This window comes from Homarus americanus, unplaced genomic scaffold (assembly GCF_018991925.1).
Source record: "Homarus americanus isolate GMGI-L3 unplaced genomic scaffold, GMGI_Hamer_2.0 scaffold19318, whole genome shotgun sequence".
In the NCBI taxonomy this organism is placed as follows: Eukaryota; Metazoa; Arthropoda; class Malacostraca; order Decapoda; family Nephropidae; genus Homarus; species Homarus americanus.
The window spans coordinates 5149884-5173807 of NW_024732238.1; the positions used below are offsets into that span (position 1 = coordinate 5149884).

At 41.5% G+C, this 23924-nt stretch overlaps 1 non-coding gene across 1 annotated transcript; it reads left to right on the top strand.

The window, feature by feature from the left end:
• Nucleotides 1-20315: 20315 nt before the first annotated feature.
• On the top strand, nt 20316-20387 carry Trnan-guu. Its single transcript has one exon. It is a non-coding gene; the product is annotated as a tRNA-Asn (tRNA).
• The last annotated feature ends 3537 nt before the right edge of the window (nt 20388-23924 follow it).

Sequence of the window (23924 nt, forward strand, 5' to 3'; positions counted from 1 at the left end):
GCTGGTAGTGGTGGTAGTATGGATGGCAGTAGCGATGGTGGTGGTGGTGGTGGTGACAATGGTGGTAATGGTGGCAGTGGTTCTGGTCCATGTTTTCCTTCAACATTGGACGTGATTTGTATATCTGATGAAGAATCCTCAGCTGGTTGGATCAAGATCAGTGGAGTTATTACTTCATACATGCAAAGACTTTCTCTATTTACTATAATACGGATAATTATTTGTATTATTTATATTTATTTTTTATTTTATTATATATCTTTATGATCTAGAGGATTAGTTTGGAATTTGGTCTAAGGTTAGGTTAGGTTAGGCTGTGTAGGTGATATTCGACTTTAATTCACCAGGATGGTAGGGGGAGAATTATTATTGTTCGAAGAGTATACGGCTGGTGTACCTAAAGGGGATGGTTTGGCTCTTATAGTGTTTGTTGGTCCATACCCTCACAGCCACCATCACCATATTCTTACATCATCACCACACCACCACACTCTTACATCATCATCACCACACTCCTACACCACTACCACACTCCTACACCACCACCACACTCCAAAACCAGCTACCAACATCAATATTTAATCAAGGAAAAACCCAATTGCATAATCTCCTCTAAATGACATCCACAGGTACAGTTATAATACTTAGGGCATATTGTAGGTTGTATACAGTTAATGAGACAAACTTTACACCTGTACTGGAGGTAATTGACACGTCCTCATTAAGGTATTGGAAGCTTAATTGTTATTTTCCACGATGACATCACACCTGAGGCTCATATCTTGATATTATTTTTATTGTTTTTATTATTATTATTATTATTATTATTATTATTATTATTATTATTATTATTATTATTATTATTATTATTATTATTATTATTATTATTATTATTATTATTATTATTATTATTATTATTATTATTATTATTATTATTATTATTATTATTATTATCATCATCAGTGTTATAGTTACCATTGTTATTATTATTATTGTTATTATTGTTATTATTTTAATTATTATTCAAATCATTAGTAGTAGTTGTAGTATTAGTAGTTTATTAGCTGTATATGTTGTAGGTGCGTTAGTGTGTGTGTGTGTGTGTGTGTGTGTGTGTGTGTGTGTGTCATCATAATACACTCTTCTCCCTGACAGCTTCTCAATATCGTCTTCTCGAACTTGCGATCTTTAACTTATATTAAGAACAACTCACTCTCAGCTGACCATGATCTTACCTTGGCCATTTAACCTTCTTTTGCTTCATTTGAACTCTTGCTGAATAAACTTGCTTCATTTAATCTGCAATTGCATAAACCTTGTCTCATTTAATTTACAGATTCATAAAACATGCAATAGTTAGGATGTAATTACACAGATATTGCACCAATTAAACTCAACTTGCGTTGCCATAGGACCTACACTACACTACACTACACTACGTAGATCTGAAGAGTGACCTTGAATAGTGACCCTAAGCAATGACCTTGACCTCTAACCTGTTCTTATCATCATCAGTGATATATTTACGTCTTGGTCGCCTTATCACAACTCAAACACAAATCTGCACTCTGGCGTATGATGCACTTTCTTTCCTTGTGTGTGTGTGTGTGTGTGTGTGTTTATTTATCTGAGGATGAACTCTTTCCCTCTATGCAGGTATAATTACAGGTACAAGTATAGGTACAGATACAGGTATAAGTACAATTACAGGTATATACACAGGTACAGGTACAAGTAGATCCACGGATTAATGAAGACTGAACATAAACATTGGCCAGGACTAGTGTACATTATTGCAACATCTCCCACATGAAGACATGAAGACACACAGGTGTTTACAGATGCATTTGTTCAACAGATAGTCAGGTCACAAGTGCTGCAGCAGACAGGGGAATGTTGACGTTTTCTCCACATCTTTGTCTGCTGATTAAAAAAAAATAAAACCTGAGTGTCATTGAGCTGGACGAAGCTGAGTGGCTCTCACTAAGTGCCAGACACTGTCACTGGTACTGGCCGTTAGCTCCTCACCTGCCACGTGCTCGCTGCCAGCCACTACCACCACTTACCGTCATTCACCATTACCACCACTATCACGCACCATTACCACTACCACCACTAACAACATTTACCACCACCCCCACCACCACCTTTACTCATCACTCACTATCACCATCACTCACTATCACCATCACTCACTAGCCATCTGCATACTCATCATCTACACCCGAGAATACACACCCACACTTTCAGTAGTGTAGCTGTTGCGGGGGGGGGGGGGGTGTTGATACTGCCCACACCTACATCTTTACCATACCTGCTCCAAAATACACCACTACACCCATTCTGTGTGTGTGTGTGTGTGTGTGTGTGTGTGTGGAGGTGTACATTCACCATCTGTTTACACATTGTAGCTCCGCCCAGCTGACATTTGAATGAATCAAAATGCCTTGCCTCCTCCTTCTCCTCTTCCTCCTCTTCCTTCTCTTCCTCCTCTCCCTCCTCCTCCTCCTCTGCCCACTCCCTAGTGAAAGTTGTCCCGCATCGCTACCTCCGGAAGTCTCTCTCCTCTTACCGTTTCTCACCTTCACTACACTGTCTCTCACATCCTCCCCTACCACATCATCTCCATCCTCCCTCTACAGTATCTCCCCACCTTATCTCACATCCTCCCCTACCACAGTATCTCTCACATCCTCCCCTACCACATCATCTCTCACCTTATCTCACATCTCCCCTACCACAGTATCTCTCACATCCTCCCCTACCACAGTATCTCTCACATCCTCCCTACCACAGCATCTCCACATCCTCCCCCCCTACCACATCATCCCTCACATCTCCCTACCACATCTTCCCTCACCTTATCTCACATCCTCCCCACACAGCATCTCTCAGTACTCTCTCCTCCCCACCACATCATCTCTCACCCATCTCCACATCCCTCCCTACCACAGTATCTCCACTCCCCCCACAGTATCTCACATCCTCCCCATCATCCCCCACATCCCTCCCCACCACATCTTCCCTCACCTTATCTCACATCCTCCCTAACATCCTCTCACATCCTTCCCTACCACATCATCTCTCACATCCTCCCCTACCACATCATCCCTCACCTCCCCCTACCCCTTCCCTCACCTTATCACATCCTCCCCTACCATCATCCCTCACATCCTCCCTCCACTCTTCCCTCACCTTATCTCACATCCTCCCCTACCACATCATCTCTCACATCCTTCCTACCACATCATCTCCACATCCTTCCCTACCACATCATCTCCCACATCCTCCCTACCACATCATCCCTCATATCCTCCCTACCACATCTTCCCTCACCCATCTCACATCCTCCCCTACCATCATCTCTCACATCCTTCCCTACCACATCATCTTCTCACATCCTCCCCTACCACATTATCCCTCACATCCTCCCCTACCACATCTTCCCTCACCTTATCTCACATCCTCCCCTACCACATCATCTCTCACATCCTTCCCTACCACATCATCCTTACATCCTCCCCTACCACATTATCCCTCACATCCTCCCCTACCACATCTTCCCTCACCTTATCTCACATCCTCCCCTACCACATCATCTCTCACATCCTTCCCTACCACATCTTCCCTCACCTACCATATACCATCATTCCACTGATCAGTTTCTTTCTTAAGTTTATTTATGGCGTTAGCTGACGTCCTTAGATTAAGTTTATTATTAGTAGTAATAGTAGTAGTAGTATTTTTTTAGCAACCTAATTTTCCAACAAGTTAAATTTATTATCGTCAGTAATTTCAAAGAAGTTATCATTAAAATCTCTGGTAATTTTTCATTATCATCATTAATAATAAGTTTGATAATTTAACAAATATTTTATACTTTATATTTCTTTCCCAAAATCTTTCATATATTTTGTTCTTATATTTCTGTTCATTTGATTGCGACTTTTCCCTCACTTTTAGTCATCTTACATTTATTTATTCCTTTCTCAAACGCTTCTCTGATAACTTTCACTCTGGTAAACTCTAGTTCCTCCCTCCACCTCGCCTCGTCATCTCCCAGCCAGCGAAGGAGGCACACTAAACACTATCCCTTCCTAACCAATGGGTGAATCTGCTTTACAATTCTTATTCCATTTTGGTATAACATCTTATCTATTCTTTCGTCTTGATGATATTTCCATGTCTGAGAGCAATATTTTCTTCCGAACAGGTGAATAATGTAATGTATCTAGTTAATATGCCTCAGGTAAGGTGGTTTCTTAACATACTTTAGTTGCTGTTAATTAGTTGCTCTTAGGATATGGTATTTTAACTTAGGATAATCTTTTATTTTGATTTCATATGCCATACCTTATCACAGTGCCTACCTTGCGGAAATAGTGCCAATTCGGGTGTCTTATTGTCTATCTCCTTGATGTCACCTTTAACCACTGTTGTTTAATGGTGCCAAGTTAAGTGCCACAGTGTGTTTCTCCTTAATGGCACCTTAGACTACTGCTACTTCAGCCAACACAGTAGTATAATAGTTTAAAGTTGGTTTTGTAATATTCAAGTGAAAGCGGATGTATCCACCTTCTCGTTGTTAAAATACAAAGTTTATTTCATCTCAAAATTATTACTTAAATTTAACTTTATCTTTACCTATAATGCCAATCCTCTAATAAAGGTAAACAAATAATTAACTCAATGAACCTCTATTAACAGGCGTGAGTAGTAAGTGTGCACAGCAATGCGTAGTGACGTAGGTGGAAGCAATTACAGTTAATTACCATCGTTATTTCATTATTACTTTTTCAATGTTCAAGTTGGTGTCATAAGGTCATTGTCATGGTTGAATTAATTAGTTATTGTTTTTTTTTATGTATCGTATCAATGTTTTTTGTGTGTGTGTGTGTGAGTGTGTGTGTGTATGTGTGTGTGTGTGTGTGTGGTTGGCAGTATAAGGTGTGAGTGTGACAATATAAAGTGCCACCACAGTATAAGGCACCACCACAGTATAAGGTGTGTCACAGGGGTGTGGGTGAGGGCGCCGCCACATCCGCCTCCCTGCGCTAATTTCACTCAAGTTTTCACTGCTCGGCGTCTCTCTCTCTCTCTCTCTCTCTCTCTCTCTCTCTCTCTCTCTCTCTCTCTCCTGGACCAGTTTTTACTTGTGTTAGGTCGACCAGCTAGTCCGTTCTCTAGCCCTTACTTCTGCTGCTGCTACCCCGGCCCTCCAGCCCTCACTGCAGCCCTTAATAGTGCCCCTCCGCTACCCACCACTGCCCCTTCTCTGTGTGTGTGTGTGTGTATCTCTGTGTGTGTGTATTCTCTATCTCGCGTATCTGTGAGAGAAAGAGAGAGAAGATGATGAATATATAGGGACTGTGAGAGAAAGAGAGAGAGAGAGACAGAGAGGAGGGGAGGGGAGAATGACAGGGGGAGGTTGAGATTACACTTGAAAGGTAGTGGGTGGGGTCAAGGGCCTCCAGGCTGGTCGTCCTATTGATTAATGGTGGTAGTTGTGGTTATTGGTGGTAGTTGTGGTAGTTGTGGTTGTTGTGGTTGTTGTCAGGTAACTGGTTGTTGATAATGACTGTAGTTGTTTTTAGTTATGGTACTAGTACTGGTTGTGGTGATGATGGTAGTTGCACCCCTCAACCTGTTTTGACGAAGATATTGCCTGCACTCAAGCCATGTGTGTGTGTGTGTGTGTGTGTGTGTGTGTGTGTGTGTGTGTGTGTGTGTGTGTGTGTTAACCGGAAATCTCTCACCACAATGAATTTTAAAACCGTACAAATAAAATCTTATATTCAATCACCATTACCAACTATGGGTATGTTTTTATTTAATGGGATCACCGAGGCCAAGATCACTATCCTGGTAATTTGCTGGGATAATAATGGTCGTGTGGTGGTGTTAGTAGTGATGATGGTGGTAGTTGCGGTGATGGAGACGATGGTGATAGTGATGGTCATGTGGTGGTGGTGGTGGTGGTGATGATGGTGGTAGTTGTGGTGATGGAGACGATGGTGGTAGTGATGGTCATGTGGTGGTGGTGGTGGTGGTGGTGGTGGTGGTGGTGATGATGGTGGTAGTTGTGGTGATGGAGACGATGGTGGTAGTGATGGTCATGTGGTGGTGGTGGTGGTGGTGGTGGTGTTAGTAGTGGTGATAATAATGGAGACATAATATTTCCCATTGGGGCAAAAACTCACGTGATTTAAACTCTCACGAACTCGAATTTCATCCAGTTCAATATGTTGTTAGATGAGGAGAGAGGGAGGGTCATCATTGGTGTGGTGACTCTCTCTCTCTCTCTCTCTCTCTCTCTCTCTCTCTCTCTCTCTCTCTCTCTCTCTCTCTCTCTCCAAGGGATGAAACTTGACCTAACTATCCTCTTTTAGTGTTAGGCAAGATAGATAGGTAGGTAAGTGGAGTGGGTGGGTGGGTGGGTGCAGGGTGGGTGGGTGGGTGGGTAGGTGGGTACTGTGGGTAGTTAAGGTGAGTGGGTGGAAGAGTGCACTGTAGGTAGGTGGGTAGGTAGGTGGGTGGGAATGTACTGTGGAGTAGGTAAGTGGGTGGGTGGGTGGGTGGGTGGGTAGGTGGGTACTGCAGGTATGTAGGTGAGTGGGTATGTACTGTAGGTAGGTAGGTAGGTAGGTGGGTGGGTGGGTGGGTAGGTTGGTAGGTAACAGCTCTGGAGTTATTTAAGATGGCCACTAAACTAATGAAAGACTGGAGAAAAAACTGTTGAAGCGCCCAGTCATGAACAGTCACTGGTGGAATGTATTAAATAGGATGACTGAGACTGGTAAGCTAAATGGTGTTTCCTTTCCCTTCAATGTGATGGTCCAGTGGGATGGGGGAGGAGGGAGGGGTATAGGGAATGAGTAAAGGAAAAGAGGGAGAGGAGGAAATGAAGGATAGGGGATGGAGGAGAGAAGGGATGGAATGGAATAGGAGAAAGGAGGAAAGGGATGAGGGGGGGGGAGAGGAAGGAGGGATAGGGGAAGGAAGGAAAGAAAGATAGGGAATGGGAGAGGTAGGGGAAGGAGGGAAGGAAGGGTTAGGGTATTTAATCTATCAGGTGAATTAAACTCAGGGTGTCTAATCTTCAGGTGATTCAAGTGAACTAGTTTGATACGATTTCACATCTTGAGTTGAGGATGAAAAAGTGAAACACACACAGACCTGTAGTGATCTGGGCGGTGGTGAACACGTACTGGTGGGTGGGTGGGTGTGGTGGGTGTGGTGGGTGTGGTGGGTGGGTGGGTCGTGCTGATGATGCTGTCTCTTACCAGGATCACACCCTCCTTCTTCTTCTTCTTCTTCTTCTTCTTCTTCTTCTTCTTCTTCTTCTTCTTCTTCTTCTTCTTCTTCTTCTTCTTCTTCTTCTTCTTCTTCTTCTTCTTCTTCTTCTTCTTCTTCTTCTTCTTCTTGGTAATAATAAGAATAGTAATTGGATGATGTTTATACAAGAATAATAATAATAAGTTTAGTAGCATCACTACTACTATTACTACTACTACTACTACTGGTGATAATAATAAAGGTAAAATTAGGTTAGGTTAGGTTAGGTTAGGTTAGGTTAGGTTAGGTTAGGTTAGGTTAGGTTAGGTTAGGTTAGGTAGGTTAAGTAGGTGAATTTGGCTGATTAGTTACGTTGGAATTAGAATAGATTAGCTTAATAAACGGTTATTTGTCGCCTATTGGGTAGATTTAATTTAAGATTAGGTTAGATTAAGATATTTGGAAATGATATAAAAGTTACAGTAGGTTAGATTATGTTAGAGTTAGGTTAGTTTCAGAAAGGAGATTTAGTAAGTTAGTTTAAGTTAAAATAGGCTGAATTAGATTAAATTCCTTACATTAACTAGTTTTAAATTAGGTTAGGTTAGATAAAAATGAGTTTAGATTAAGTTAAAGTAGTTTTAGGTTAGGTTAAAATAGTTTAGGTTAGGTTAAAATAGCTTAGAGTTGGGATTAAAATAGTTTAGGTTAGGTTAAAATAGTTTAGGTTAGGTTGGGATTGGAGCTTGTAGATATTTTAACAAACCAAATTCAAGAGTAGATTTAACATTTAATTGGTATCCGTCTCCTCGTTTCGTGGTTGGGTGTGGACTTATTTGTACCCAGTGGGGTATGTGGACGTCCTTTCCCTAGTGACGTCATACATGCTAGGTATGTTGAGGGAAGAGAAGGCATGTGGGGGGAGAGAAAGTGGAGACGTGGAGAGTGGGGATGGGGGGAGAAGATGAGGAGGGAAGGAAGAAAATGGAAAGGGAGGGAAAGGGAAAAGGTGTGGTGGGAGGAATGAGATGAGAGAAGGAAGGAAGAAAGGGAGAGAGGTTAGGGAGGGGGAAGAAGGTGAGAGAGATAAGGGAGGGGACAGGAGAAGGGGGGGGTACAGCCTTGGAGATGGTCGCAGGATATAAGGTTGTATAATCTTCACAATTGTCTTCTTTTTGTGAACCAGTGAAGGTATCTCGTTTGAGTACGTGTGTGTGTGTGTGTGTCTGAGTGTCTGGGTGTGTGTGTGTGTCTGGGTGTCTGTGTGTGTGTGTGTGTGTGTGTGTCTGGGTGTCTGTGTGTGTGTGTGTGTGTCTGGGTGTGTGTGTGTGTCTGGGTGTCTGTGTGTGTGTGTGTGTGTGTGTGTGTATGTGTGTATAATAATAATAATAAACGGTTTATTAATAGAGTTGCAGCCGGTGTGTGTGTGGGTGTCTGGGTGTGCGTATGTATGCCTGTGTTTATGTACGTGTGTCGGTTCGTGTGTATTTGATGATGTGTGTGTGTGTGTGTGTATTTATGTAAATGGTCATGCAACTCGTTAACTCAGGGTGTGGTTGTTGTGTTGGCGACAGCTTCTACACCTTAAACAAATTCACGCCTAGGAGGCCCTTGGACCGGCCATCCTTATTACACGAGGGACAACCATTATTTATTATTTTATGTAAATGAGTGTGTGTGTGTGTCTAGAATTTGTGTATGTATGTATGTTTTTGTATGTACGGTATGTGTGTATTTGTGTATGTACCGGTATGTATTTTCTTATGTATGTATGTATTTGTGTATGTATGTTAGGTTAGATTAAGTTAGGTTGGTTAGTTTAAACAAGGCGTGATCCCTAATCTTAAAGGTTAGGTTAGGTTAGATTAGATTAGGTTAGGTTAGGTTAGATTAGGTTAGGTTAGATTAGGTTAGGGGGTCTCCGGACTGGGTCTCATTCATGCTAGTCACCACATAATAATTAACTATTACAACAAAACGTTAAAGGCGACACAACACTTTCTCTCTCCTCAGGTATTTATCTCATCAGCCTCAGTTGTCGATGAGAGCAACTTTAGAATTTCAGAGAGGATCAACTGAAGATTAGACACCCTAGAGGAATTTCACTCAACCCACACCACCTATCCACAATCCACACCCAACCCACACCACCTATCTACAGTCCACACTCAACCCACACCACCTATCTACAGTCCACACCCAACCCACACAACCTACCCACAATCCACACCCAACCCACACAACCTACCCACAATCCACACCCAACCCACACCACCTACCCACAATCCACACCCAACCCACACCACCTATCCACTAGACAAACACTACAGTAGAAAATACCTTTAAAAATCATATAAGACTTAACACTTGGTATATCTGATAATGACTCGCCTTTTTATGTTTAATTTTAACATAATTTTACTGATTCCAAGTTTGGTGTAGTAGCTGGAGTGTTTATGAAAAGTATTGGGTAAAATTAGCTCATTCTGAATTGTCGGTTTGTTTGCAGTATGAGGGATGATCGAGTATTTTGCCTGTTAGAATTACTTTAACTCAAAACAACGGTTCATTGGGCCAGACATTGAATTACTGACTTGAAGCACAATTCATTAGCCTGACTTATATATAGAAAGTGATAAGTATGTACCATTTACTAATATTACTATAACGATAAATGACAACCACGACCAGAGGCTGTTTTACACTCAGCAACTCTCTTAACGAAGACGAAAGTATCGACTCACATTGCCGTCATTCTCTGCTCCACTCCTCCTACTCTTCCTACCTCAGTGAGAGACAATACAATACAGCCATTGTTCAAAAAATAGAACTTAATATTACTTTTATTTAGTTATGAGTTATGTCATAGGAAATGGTACATCATTGTAATAGTAATAATAACAATAATAATAATAATGACTCGGAAGAAGGTGCAACTGAAATGATGTCAGGGTGAGATAGTATCATTGAGTGCAGTTAGGTTAAGTATAAATTGGTTAGGTGCAAGTAGATTAGGTTAGGTTAGGTTAGGTTAGGTTAGGTTAGGTTTGGTTAGATACACATAAGTTAAGTTAGGTGGTAGAGGGATAATCTGGAGGAATCACTTGTTTAGTCCAGCAGTGCAATTTGTACTAAATATAGATGCCATTATGCCTTTACAGACACACACACACACACACACACCTAGCAACTGACCTCATCTGCCTTGTTTTACAGCCCTGGATAAAAAACAGTGAATTGTGGGGGTGTTACTTTCACTGTGGCGAGGGAGGTGAGGGAGTGGTCCAGGTGAGGGGGTTTGGTGAGGTAAAGGAGGGGTCCAAGTGAGGGGTCATGAGGGGATGGGGAGGGAGTGGTCCAGGTGAGGGGTCGTGAGGGAGGAAATTGAGAGAGTGGTCCAGGCAGGTGAGGGAGGGAGGGAGGTGAAGGAGTCGTCCAGGCAGGTGAAGGAGGGAGGGAGGTGAAGGAGTGGTTCAGGCAGGTGCAGGAGGGAGGGAGGTGAAGGAGTGGTTCAGGCAGGTGAAGGAGGGAGGGAGGTGAAGAGTGGTCCAGGCAGTGCAGGGAGGGAGGGAGGTGAAGGAGTGTGGTTCAGGCAGGTGAAGGAGGGAGGGAGGTGAAGGAGTGGTTCAGGCAGGTGAAGGAGGGAGGGAGGTAAGGGGTGATCGTCACGGGCAGTGGTCACGCCTACTCTGTATTCACTATTCTTGCGTCACGTCAGCCACGTCAGCCAGTTATCTTTCCAAGGGTCACGTCTGTCAGAGAAAGATTGTGAAAGAAGGGAACTTTGTGTATTGTGAAAGGAGGAACTGTGTGTGTGTGTGTGTGTGTGTGTGTGTGTGTGTGTTGTGAAAGAATGAAAATTGAGTATAGTATTATGAGAGAAGGTAACTTTTGTATATTGTGAAAAAAAGGAAATTTGTATATTGTGTTGCAAAGGTCTTACTGTGTGTATCCATGTTGCTTAGAGAGAGGAGAAAGAGCGTGTGTGTGTGTGTGTGTGTGTGTGTGTGTGTGTGTGTGTGTGTGTGTGTGTGTGTGTGTGAGTAATAAACACACATGTAACATCAATACGAAAAAAAAAACAGCCGATACGAAACACAAAAAAAAAACCAATGAATAATACTTATGTTTTTACTCTAAGTCGCTTTTATCAGACGTTGTGTTCATTACCTGTAACTCTTCCTCTGTGTCAGTTGTTTCTCGGATGTTGCCTACTAACCAAGTGTCATGGTGTGGCGAGTCAGCAGTTTATGACACACACACACACAGGGAACAAGATCAGTCACCCTCAAGAACATCTGAACACCAAAATAAAATACTGGGGTGGGTTCTTGATAGACAATCCCCCGGGACTGGTCAGCTGATCGGCGTAAACATGAGTCAGTGTGAGTCAGTGAGTTAATATAGAGCTGACTAAGTAATTTGATATAAAAAGTGAATATAGAGCTTAGTGGCTTGATATATAAGACAGAGCTGGGTGACTAAATTAGCTCAAGGATTTTAAGCTCATAAGGCCTTGAGATAAGACACTTGCATCATAACAAACCGGCTTACTGTTAGGATATTATACCCACCACCACTGGCTTGTCTGTGTGGCCTTGTGTGTGTGTGTGTGTGTGTGTGTGTGTGTGTGTGTGTGTGTGTGTGTGTGTGTGTGTGTGTGTGTGTGTGTGTGTAATAAAAATGTACAGTATAATAATTATTTGACCATTACTGAGAGGAATATTCAGACGGACGGAGAGATGAACGGAGACAAAATGCCCCCTTCCACATTCATGGTTGGCGAGGCGTAAATAATCCCGGTATCTGAGCCATGCCTACTGGGTGTGGACTGGACCACCGCCTATACCGTGGCCCCGTCGGTAGTGGGGTGTGTGTCGTGTGGTGTTGGCGACGGTCACTGTCTTAACAACGTGAAAGTGTCGTACTGAGGTGAAAGGAAGAGCTCTTGATTGTATTGTGGGATGGAGTCACTGTCGAGATGGTGTTTAATGTTATCTTTCAAAATCAAGATTAATACATAGTTAGAATCCTCGGTACTTACAGCAGTTTCAGGTGTAAATTAACAGGTAGAATAATTACCATGAGGTGATACTCTCATAAAAAAAAGTATTACCTTAAGTTAAAAAATTATTAGATATGGACCTGGATTCATGTTTGTCATCCTCTATACACTTCACGTCAGAGCTCACACCTGCACGGCGTTACCAAGCTTGACAGGTGTATGTGTGTGGGGGGAGAAGCGACCTTTGTAAGGACGAGCTACATTGCGACGCTGCCAACCAGGAAAATTACCTGAGGGTGCAGAAGGAGAAGGCAAACCTGATCAGAAAGTGGTTCGTGGTGGCTGGTCAACAAGTATGGTGGTAGTAATGGTGGTGAGGTAGTAGGTATGATGACAGTGGTCGTGGTAATGATGGTGGTGGTTGTCGTTATGACGGTGGTGGTGGTCATGGTAATGATGATGGTGAGGTACTGGGTATGGTGATAGTGTTCGTGGTAATAAAAATGATGACGATGATGGTGATGTTAATGGTGGGTGTGGTAACAGTGGTAGTAGTGGTGAGTGTGGTAACCATGTCACCAAGGAACCACGAGAACACACACACACACCCTACAATCTATTTCACATTGTCCAGAAGACTATCGAAGACCCCAGCTGACTATAATACACCGTCCAGGGAGTATTGTACCTGACAGGATGTGATGGAATTATAAAACATTAACTTCTTATCCAGTGATCCGGGGTCGTGACACTCATTTGACCACTCCACTCGTCACTGACAACACTCTATTGATGAATCACTTTCCCCGTGGTTACCGTGACGTGGTATTCGAACTTTGTTGTCTGTCGGGTCACGGATCTCGAGACCAGTAGAAAGATTGTGTGTGTTTTGTAGGGCGGCGCTGCTATGGACTAGAAGTTTATTATTGATCGTTATGGTTGGTACTGGTGAGAGGAGGGTGTGTGTGTGTGTGTGTGTTGAGGTGTTGTATGTGAGAGAGAGTGAGAGAGAGAGAGAGAGAGAGATAACAGCATTGTTAAGTAAAACAGTTGTGTAGGGCAGGATGGTCACAGTGTCACCTCACACAACATTACGTCACCTACAACTTTCACATAAATTCTTCCTCAGTCTTATAACACATTATCTTTGATCTTCCTCCCTCCCTCGTGTGTGTGTGTGTGTGTGTGTGTGTGTGTGTGTGTGTGTGTGTGTGTGTGTGTTGCCAGGAGCCTTAAGTCAAGATTCTACATCCACTATTTTCTTATGTCTCATTTATCACCATTATCTCATCTCCCCATTCGTCTCTTCCCAGATGCTGTCACTTACCACTTAAATAAAACCAACATTTTTCTTGATGCTTTGTTATCACCTGGAAGTTACCTGTATTTATGTATTGTATATGAATTCTTTTATGATGAACTGTAACTGTATTTGTGTCTCAAGATGTTTTGTCACCCGTTTAGGTATTTATATATTATGTTTGTATTATGTATATATGTTTTGTATTGACTTTGCATTTGTATAGTATGAGCATGAGAGCAGTGAGCCCCCCATCATAAGCCGCCACCCCCCCACACACACACATCATGGCGCCCTCACTTAACCTGGCATTACCACCTTCATATTTCCCCTACTGTTATTCAATGGACGGCTTGAGTTTTCATTTCAATATAATCTTTTCATCCGGTTGAGAAGGAGAGGGTAAGTAGCGTATGTATGTATGTATGTATGTATGTATGTATGTATGTATGTATGTATGTATGTATGTATGTATGTTATGTTTGTATGTATGTATGCATGTCTGTCTTGTATTGATCTTGAAACAGCAGCACAGGTAGAAATACTATTACAGGTTTAGATACAAACACAGGTACAGGTATAGATACAAACACAGGTACATGAACAACAAACACAAATACAGCAGATATATAATAATCACTTCCTCTTTCTCTGTTCCTCTCTCTGTTTATCATCCACTTGGGTACATTTCCTTCTTCGTGGGTGTATATCAAGTCTTCCTTCCTCCATCCCTCCCTCTCCCTCTTCACCTCCTCAACAGCCTCGCCGCCCCTGTAATGTCTTGTAAGGTTGCTGAGTTTATCATTGTTTACGTGTCTTATCTTCTCTTGTCTGTTTCTCTTTCGATCTGAGGTGGATGTGTATATGAGCTACGGTAACATATACAAATATACACGAAGATTGATGATAATATTAATAATAATAATAATAATAATACTAATAATAATAATAATAATAGTAATAATAATAGGAAAAGGCTTTTATCTGGTATCAACACGTAATATACAGTAAACAAGTGACTCCCTGCACGTCCCTATCGCGTTTGGTGAGGCGGGGCGAGGCGGGGCAGGGCAGGTGGAGAGGTTGGGCAAGTCTGCAGGGTTAGGCGGGGCAAGGGAGGAGGAGGAGGAAGTAGGGAGAGTGGCGTTTAAGGGGTTAGTATGTGTGCGTGTGGGGAGGGGGGTGGGCAGGATTGGTGAAAGGGTGGGGCTGTTCTGGGTGGGGCTGTTCGGGGTGGGGCTGTGCTGGGTGGGGCTGAGCTTGGGGCAGGGTAATGTCGAACATGTACTCCCCAACGCCTGGTGACCTTCTACATGCGTCGGATTGTCCAGGGAAAGTGTCTGTCCGACCGTCCGTCCGACCGACCCGCACTAGGCCACACACACACACACACACACACACACACACGCACAATTATCCCCCTCCCCCTCCCCCCTCCTCAAGCCTGCCCACCGAAAAAGTGAAACCTCTTCCCGTTTCTGAGTAGTACCTCGAGATGATATGGTTTAAATCATAACCCTTTCATTACGATGTAGACCCCTTGAGTACGATGTTGTTTATTTTCTCTTGAGTACGATGTTTGAATCATTTGAGTACATACCGCCAAAACATTATCACATTGCCTATACAGTACACTCGTTCAATGATCCGTTAAGTTGAAAATTATAATACTAGATGGTGTGTGTGTGTGTGTGTGTGTGTGTGTGTGTGTGTGTGTGTGTGTTAAAAATGTTAGGTAGTGGTGGTGGTCGCTGCTTGGGTCCGAAGTGCAAGGCCTGAGGCAAGTGACAGCGACGGTGGTGGTATGAGAGAAAACTGGTAGACTTGGTGTGGCATTTTATATAGAATGTGCCAAGACGTTCACCACACACACACACACACACACACACACACACACACACCAATTTGAGAAGTTTACTCATGAATATAAGTATAGATTTAAATATTAAGTAGAAGTATACGTAAAAAAAAATTCCATGTGGTGACGGTGATACAAGGGAGTGAAGTCTTAACCTTTTGTGTGATGAGAAAGTACCGACACACACACACACACACACACACACACACACACACTGACACACACACACACACTCACACACACACACACACCACCAAGACCATGAATATAATATAATTTAAATATAAGAAATACTAAAAAAAAGGAAGTTTAACCTTTGTGTGATGAGCAACACACACACACACACACACACACACACACACACACACACACCCACACACACAGGCGTGCAAACAGATCCAGAACCTAACCCCAACTCCCAGGCAGCTTTAGGATGTTTAAACTTCGTGTTAAATAAAGTGGTGGGTTTAATCTTCGGGTAAATCTTTAAGTAATTATAGAGTAATGATCGTTACCCCGTCAAGAACAGCGAAGTTTATCAATTAATGGCGAGAAAGGGTTAATTCTCTCTCTCTCTCTCTCTCTCTCTCTTAATCCAGGGTCCAGATTCTCAAAGATTCGTACGATAATTTACTTCTTGTAATTAGTAATAGTGGTAATAGTTGTCATTGTAGTAGTAAAAGTAGTAGTAACAGTAATAGTAATAGTACAGTAGTATTATGTAATGGTTAACAAGATCACTCACTGTACAGGTCTACAATATACTATAGTACCTCCTTTAATAGACTCTGAATGGGTATGGAGATGAGGTAGAGGAGGTGAGGTGAGGTGAGGTGAGGTGAGGGGATGAAGGTGAGGTGAAGTGATGAAGGTGGTAATGACCATAGCTTTGTGTATGACCCGGGAGAAAGTTTAACCAGCCCCTGACGAAGGAATACGGGAGGAGGGGGACACAGAGAGCAGGGTGGGGAGTATGGGAGGAGGCAGGAGGCGTCGCTCTGTCTGTAAGGGCGTTTAGCTTCTTCACTTGTCTGAGTCACTGTCAACACTGGTCAAGGCTGCCTCTTCCTTAACCTGATACATTGGCGTTAGTCTGTCTTGGGATTTTCACCGTGACGTCATTGTTTGTTTACAGTATTCGTCGGTAGGGGGCTTTCATAGGGAAAATGTTTGTATAATGTTGGAAATTTACCACAGACAGTATCTCTAAAATCATATGTTTGTTTGTTTGTTTTTTTAAGATTAAACTAACCAACCCAACCCAACCCAACCCAACTCAACCCAACCCATACCATAAACAACAAACTTCAAGCTACAACACCAGGTAAAGAAATTAATTAACCTGAAGTAGGTGAGATATTTACCTGAGTCTTACGATATCTCTGGAGATTATTTCATCATCTGATAAAATATATATCATAAAACTCAACAAAAAGTAACAAAGTTCACCATTACCACTTAATAAACTGTGACCCAATATTACAGTCAGCAAAATTCTAACTGGTTTCTTAATGCGGTTCAATTAACAACAACATTCAGTAAATTGTTATATGATCACCTGAAGAATCGTCGCCCCAGAGTCCGGCAGGGTGACAATTCTTCAGGTGGGATATATATTCTGGGGCGACGATTCTTCAGGTGATCCGTTATTAAATTTTCAACTGAGAAATGTTATAGTTTTGTTGTAGTTAGGATGCAATTAAAGTTGTTTGAAGGAAATAAGGTTGAGAAGTGTAAGACATCATCCAATCTGTTTGGTATATTGCGTTGATGGATAGATATATAGATAGATAGATAGATAGATAGATAATAAAAAGATAGATGGATAAAAGGTTAGATAGATAGATATACAGTAAAATCATCATGCACAAGGTTACAGTGATTCAGCATGTATATAGACAATGCAGGTATAGAACGTACATAGACCGTGTAGGTATACAAAACAATGTTCGTAAACAGTGCAAATCAACAAACAATAAACAGTAAGGCAATTTGACCAAAGATAACCAACACTACCATCAGATGTTTATTTCCAGCAATGTTGTCAGTTGGGTCAGGTCATCTGCCAACCACACTGACTGTTTACAAAAAAATGGTGACGTGATGCTCTATGTGACAACGACGAACTTATGAATGACACCAAGATGAAATAAATGTTACGGGAGTGGTGTGTGTAGTAGTAGTAGAGCACTTCTTGCACTTCCATCAAGACTGGAGGATGGGAGAACTAATCCAGAGGGGATTGCTGCCACCGAACATCAAAATTCACTTAAGCTCACGGCAGCCCCTCAGGACCACATAATAGCCCAGAACAACAAGAGGAGGTGGATACCAATGAAGTAATAAGATTCGTAGGTCCATTACAACAGATCGACAGCACTGTCAATGATAAGTTGCAGCAACTGTTGCTGCAGGTACCAGAAAATTAAAAAAGTAGCTATAGCGCAGAGGGCGCCCTGAACTGGTTAACTACGTTACCGATAAGTGCAAATGGTTTCAGTCTAAATAAACAAGAATTTACAGATGCCATTGTTTTAGGTAAGGGTCGGCCAGCAGAAGAAGTTTGTCCTCCCAATGCGTGTGGCTCTTATGATGGTGATCACACCATGGTGCAAGAAAGGGGCTTCATATGCATGAGGCATGACGAGGTAAGGGACCTCACAGCAAATATGTTGAAGGAAATCTGCCGGATGTCATGGTAGAACCGACCCTCCTTCCATTGATGGGAGATTCTCCAACACAGGACTTCAAACACATCTAACGAAGCCTGTGTTGACGTCAGTGCCTAAGATTCTGGACGCGACAGGAGCTTTCTTTCACATCAGATTTTTTATCCCATGCCGCATGTCACCGTGAACCCAGCTCTTGATGCCACATAGGAGGAACGAGAACGACAAGAGAAGGGCATATGGGGAGAGAATTCAAACATTGATCAAGGCAGCTTCAATTCTCTAGTGTTCACAACCCTGGTGGATGGGACCAAGTGCAAGATGTTTTACGCCAGACCTCGAGGAGGTGATCTCCGAGCAGAAGCAGCAACCCAGAAGTCATGTTACAGCCTGGATGAGATGTCAACTGTCTTTTCTCTCCTTCGGTCGGCTTTTGTCTCTGCCTCAGGGAACGAGAGCTTCTGCCCCAATTCCGACAAACTGCTGCGGATATTGACTATGAGGCTACAGTCACTGAATGCCGCATAGATCTGCGGCTCAACTAATTCAACACAGATAGGATAGCTACTTATGTATTAGGATATTTAATATCAAGGTAATAAAATGGTGGCGAAGGTGTGGCTATTGGGGAGGCTGAGGCCACATGATATAAAAAATAAATAAAATAAAATAAATAAAAAGTAGTAGTAGTAGTACCCTCACCCCCCCATCCTGTATCCTCAGTCAAGCTATCCATATAAATCTGTAAAGGGCTGACTCAAAGCGCGATCCATGAGGCATTGGTCGAATCCTCACCATCTTTACTACTGCGACGCTTCTGCTACATCTTGACTATAGGGAAATCACAGGGGGTATAGCAACACTTTTTCCCCCGACTGTACCTGTAGACTAAATCAAATTTGTTTACGTTGTAGAGTTTGAGTGAGGACTGCTAAATCAACTCTGTCCATATAGAGTGTTTTAAGTGGATCCATCAACTAATCAACTCTGTCACATTGAAGTGTTTTAAGTGGATCCATCAACTAATCAACTCTGTCCGAAGTGTTTTAAGTGGATCCATCAAACAATCAACCCCTCTCCTCACATCGGAGTGTATGTAGTGACCAGCCGTCCATCTATAGACCACTTACAATCACGTAAAAACACATACAGTATAAAGTGCCCTGACTGGTATATCTCTCGACCACCTTGTCCTTGACCTCCACCACCTCACCCCCCCCCCGTCAGAGTCGTGAGAGGTCGTGAGAAACTGGTAAGAGACAGGCAAGGGAGGTCATGACCCCCACCTTCAGTCACTGGGTCACTAGGGTTGTGAGTTATGAGGTGCTGTCTGGTATAAGGATTGAGTTGTATTGAATGGAAACTGTGTATGAAGTCAGAATTAATACAGAGTGAACTATAACACTATTAACGTGGCTGAACATTACGAGTACTTGAGCTCTTGAAAGATACCTGAAACACTATTAACGTGGCTGAACATTACGAGTACTTGAACTCTTGAAAGATACCTGAAACACTATTAACGTGGCTGAACATTACGAGTACTTGAGCTCTTGAAAGATACCTGATATCTTACGTACCACCCGAGAATTAAAGGCTAATTTATTTTACATGAAGATTAACCACCCTATTGATAACCTAACTTAACATCATAACTTACCGTAACCTAACGGAGCCTAAACTTTCCTTTCCTACGGTGTTTGATATACAGGTGAACTCGATTAAATCTCTATGCCGACTCTATATTTGGACGCCATCGTTGTATCCTAACTTAATTTGTAATTGATATAGATAGATAGATATAGAGAGGTACACATATACATAATAAAATCGTCATATAAGTTTACATTGAATCAGTGTGTGTACCATGCAGGTATACAGTGTACATAGACAGTATACAAACAATATGTTAAATCTATTTATCTTATCTCTCTAAGCTTGTATGGGGATTTTTATATTATTATTAGTAGTAGTAGTATTACAAGGTCACATTGGCTCAGCATATACGTACACAAAACAATACAGAGAGGCAAGGCTTGAGTTACCATTGGGATCTTGTGTATGTGTTCTTTAAAACAGTGTTCTTTAATCTTCATACCAGATTATAATCATTATTTTTTTGTTATTATTATTTACATGATCATTATTATTTCAGATGGATACTAATGGCCCTTCGAATCTGAACCACCTAAGGTTTTATATTCTCATGCCTGTGGCACAATTGGTTAGCGCGTTCGGCTGTTAACCGAAAGGTTGGTGGTTCGAGCCCACCCAAGGGCGTCTGTTTTTTATCCTTGAAAGATTCTATTTCAAATACTTTTTTCTTAACCCGGAATTTATTTTAATGTTGTTTATTATATTTTTCTCCAATAATTATGTGAGAGACCGTAAATATATACCGGTATCTCTCTCTCACACATACCTGTCTCCACTCTGTCCTCTCTCTCTCACACACACGCACACAGAAATAAATTAGAGTACATTACTCGTGGTTCTACACCCCTCAATATGCAGTTAAAAGAAAATAATCTTATATTTCCTAAGTCAACAGAGAGATACCATGAGAATAGTAGAGTCAGGTCATTGGTGTACAGAATCTCGACTCAATACACCAGTTTTATTGATTCAGTTACGTGTGGAGAAGGGTGAAGAGAAAGTTGAGTGTGAGGGGTTATATGAGGGGAATTATCTCACGTCCTATAGTGTGTGTTGAGAGACAGTAGTGTGAGGAATTATGAGGAAGGATTTATCTCACATCGAGGGCAATTATCTCACGTCCTATAATGTGTGGAGAGAGAGGGAAAGCAATGTGAGGAATTATGAGGAGGTGAATGAGTGTTGAGAGAAAGCAGAGCATGAGGAAAGTGACTCCCTCCTCGTGGTGAAACATGATCCTCACTTAAATCAGGCGACCTCATCCTCATCCTTCTCTTTTTCCCTATACACAACAGGTGGTGATTGAGGTGGTGGTGGTGGTTGTTGCAGTGGTGGTGGTTGTTGCAGTGGTGGTTGCATAGGTGGGGGGTGATAACGTGGTAGTAGTGGTAATAGCAGTACTGGTGGTATCAGTAATGGCAGTAGTTATTGTGGTAGTGGTAATGACCTGTTATTTTGGCCCCTGTGTTAATAAGTCTCGAGTCTATATTAAAGTTATGCCCTATTTAACCAATCAAACTGTACGAATTGTATTAGGACGACTGTAGTTAGCGAATCATACTCAATAGAGCAGTTACATATACAGTTATTATAATATGTACGGTATTATAGGAGTTTAATAACACTTAATCATAGTGTTATATTCTGGTAAAATCCTGCATTAAATTGAGACTCCCAGACAGTTAGAGTAAACTTGATAAGTGTTTTGTCCATGGTGAGTGATACGTTATTTTAGTTACCAGAAAACTTTAAAAAATACATTACGTTTTTTTGTATATAATTGACAAAAATCATAATAATATTGGAAGTATAGAAAAAGAGGAAAAATAAGCAGATGGAAAGTCTTAGTAAGTCTTGTTCGAGCTCTTTTAAAATCCAGTCTTAATCAGCATAGAAACTGGTTCAGGTTGTATTATACATTCAAGAACCCGTATAGACTCAGTACTTGCCAACAGTGAGTACCCCACAGAGAACTGACTGACTGACTGGCTAACCAAACCGGCTATAGATAAAGTGACAAGTGGTGAAGAGGATAAAATAACACGGAGTTAACATAGAGTGAACCCATGGTGAACGGCCCTTACTGTACCTCTAGAAAGACTAACTAGAATCACGAAAATATCAATCAATTTTATCATTTCAGCTAGAGTGAATGATGATATCTTTTCAATCTCCATCTGGTATTTCTATTATTATTCCCTATTAATTTTTCCCTATATGGTAATGATGTAGAATATCTTAATTAACTTTATCTTAGATCATCCCATATCTGTTTGAGCTCCGACGCTTCCTTGGCCCGCTATCAGTACTCGATTAAAGGCCAGAGTTACGAATACTCTTATTACGAATACTTCAGTACTCTCTTGTTGCGAGTATTTGTTGCGAGTACTCTCTTATTACGAGTATTCTCTTATTACGAGTATTCTCTTGTTATGAGTACTCTCTTGTTACGAAAATTCTCTTGCCTTTTAACATTTCCTTCAACTGTGGTACTGGTGGTGGTGGGTAAGACAGAGAGGAGAGAGAGGAAGACACAGAGAGGAAGACGCAGGAGAGAGAGGAAGACAAGAGGAGAGAGAGGAAGACACAAGAGGAGAGGAGAGAGAGGAAGACACAGAGAGAGAGAGAGGAAGACACAGAGAGGAGAGAGAGGAAGACACAGAGAGGAAGACGCAGAGAGGAGAGAGAGGAAGACACAGAGAGGAGAGAGAGGAAGACACAGAGAGGAGAGAGAGGAAGACGAGAGAGGAGAGAGAGGAAGACGCAGAGAGGAAGACGAGAGGAGAGAGAGGAATAGATAGAACATGAAAGAAATAAAACTGAGAAAAAGATATGAAAATCAGCCAACATACATATCAGCAAATGGTAAATGTTACACACACACACACACACACACACGCGCGCGCGCATCCAAGAAACAACTTTCGCAAACCTGTAAGAGAGGGGTGAGGGGCGTCCCATTTAACATGACGTCTCCTGTTTTTAACTAGATGGTCTTAACATAGGTCCTCCCCCATCAGGTCACACACCCCCCTCCTCCTTCTCTTGCGACTGACCTTTCGTAAAACCTTTCTACCTTCACAATGATGATAAGTAGCGGTAAATTTCTGTGATTACTGTACCATCCCTTCGCCAAGCACACACACACACACACACACACACACACACACGTACGCATGCTCTTTGTTGTAGTCTGTCTGTCTGTCTGTCTGTCTTTCTATCTTAAAGTTGATGGTGTTTGAGTCACTTTTGTTATGTTTTAATCGGATTATGTGAAGATTAGGCTAGGTCAAGTTGGGTTAGATTAAGTTAATCAGTTAAGGTAAGTTTGGTTAATTTAGCTTATGGGTTAGGGTAAGATAAGTTGACTTAGATTAAGATAGGCTAGTTTAGGTTGCGTTACGTTAGATTATGATAGATTAGTTAAGGTAAGGTTAGATTAGCTTAGCATCAGGTAAAAATGAACTAGGGTGCCTAATCTTCACGTGATACTTCCTATCCCTGACCATTACATAATTATTACTCAGTATTATTACAGTTACAGGTGAGGGTACATAATTATTACTCAGTATTATTACAGTTACAGGTGAGATTATAAACAGGTGAGGGTACATAATTATTACTCAGTATTATTACAGTTACAGGTGAGGGTACATAATTATTACTCAGTATTATAAATTATGTATTTTCTCCACAGTGAAAGGGACGATATATTTACCCGTCTCGCCTGTCCTGACACACACAAATACTACTTAAAAGTGATAAATGTATTATTGTATATTATGAAAATAAGTCATGAGTCAAACTAGCCGTAGATAGTACACAAGAGAGATATATCTTCTAAAGGTTATATCAATATTAATGTTAACTTACCTTTACCTGAGATTTATTTAGATTCAATATATAATAAATAATACATAATTTTCGTAATGTCTCTACATATATACAGTAAATACATAATTATAAATATTAAAATATACTGTAGAGCTTTCATGTAATGCTTCTCAATATGTACATTATAATTAAATCTATTAGGATATGATAATTTTTCTAGATAGGGGATCGACTTATGGCTGTTATTGTTTTTGTACATAGGAACAGGTTAGTGTACAGCTTTACGTATGTTGAATATATTAGTGGTGGAATGAGGCGAAAGGTGAA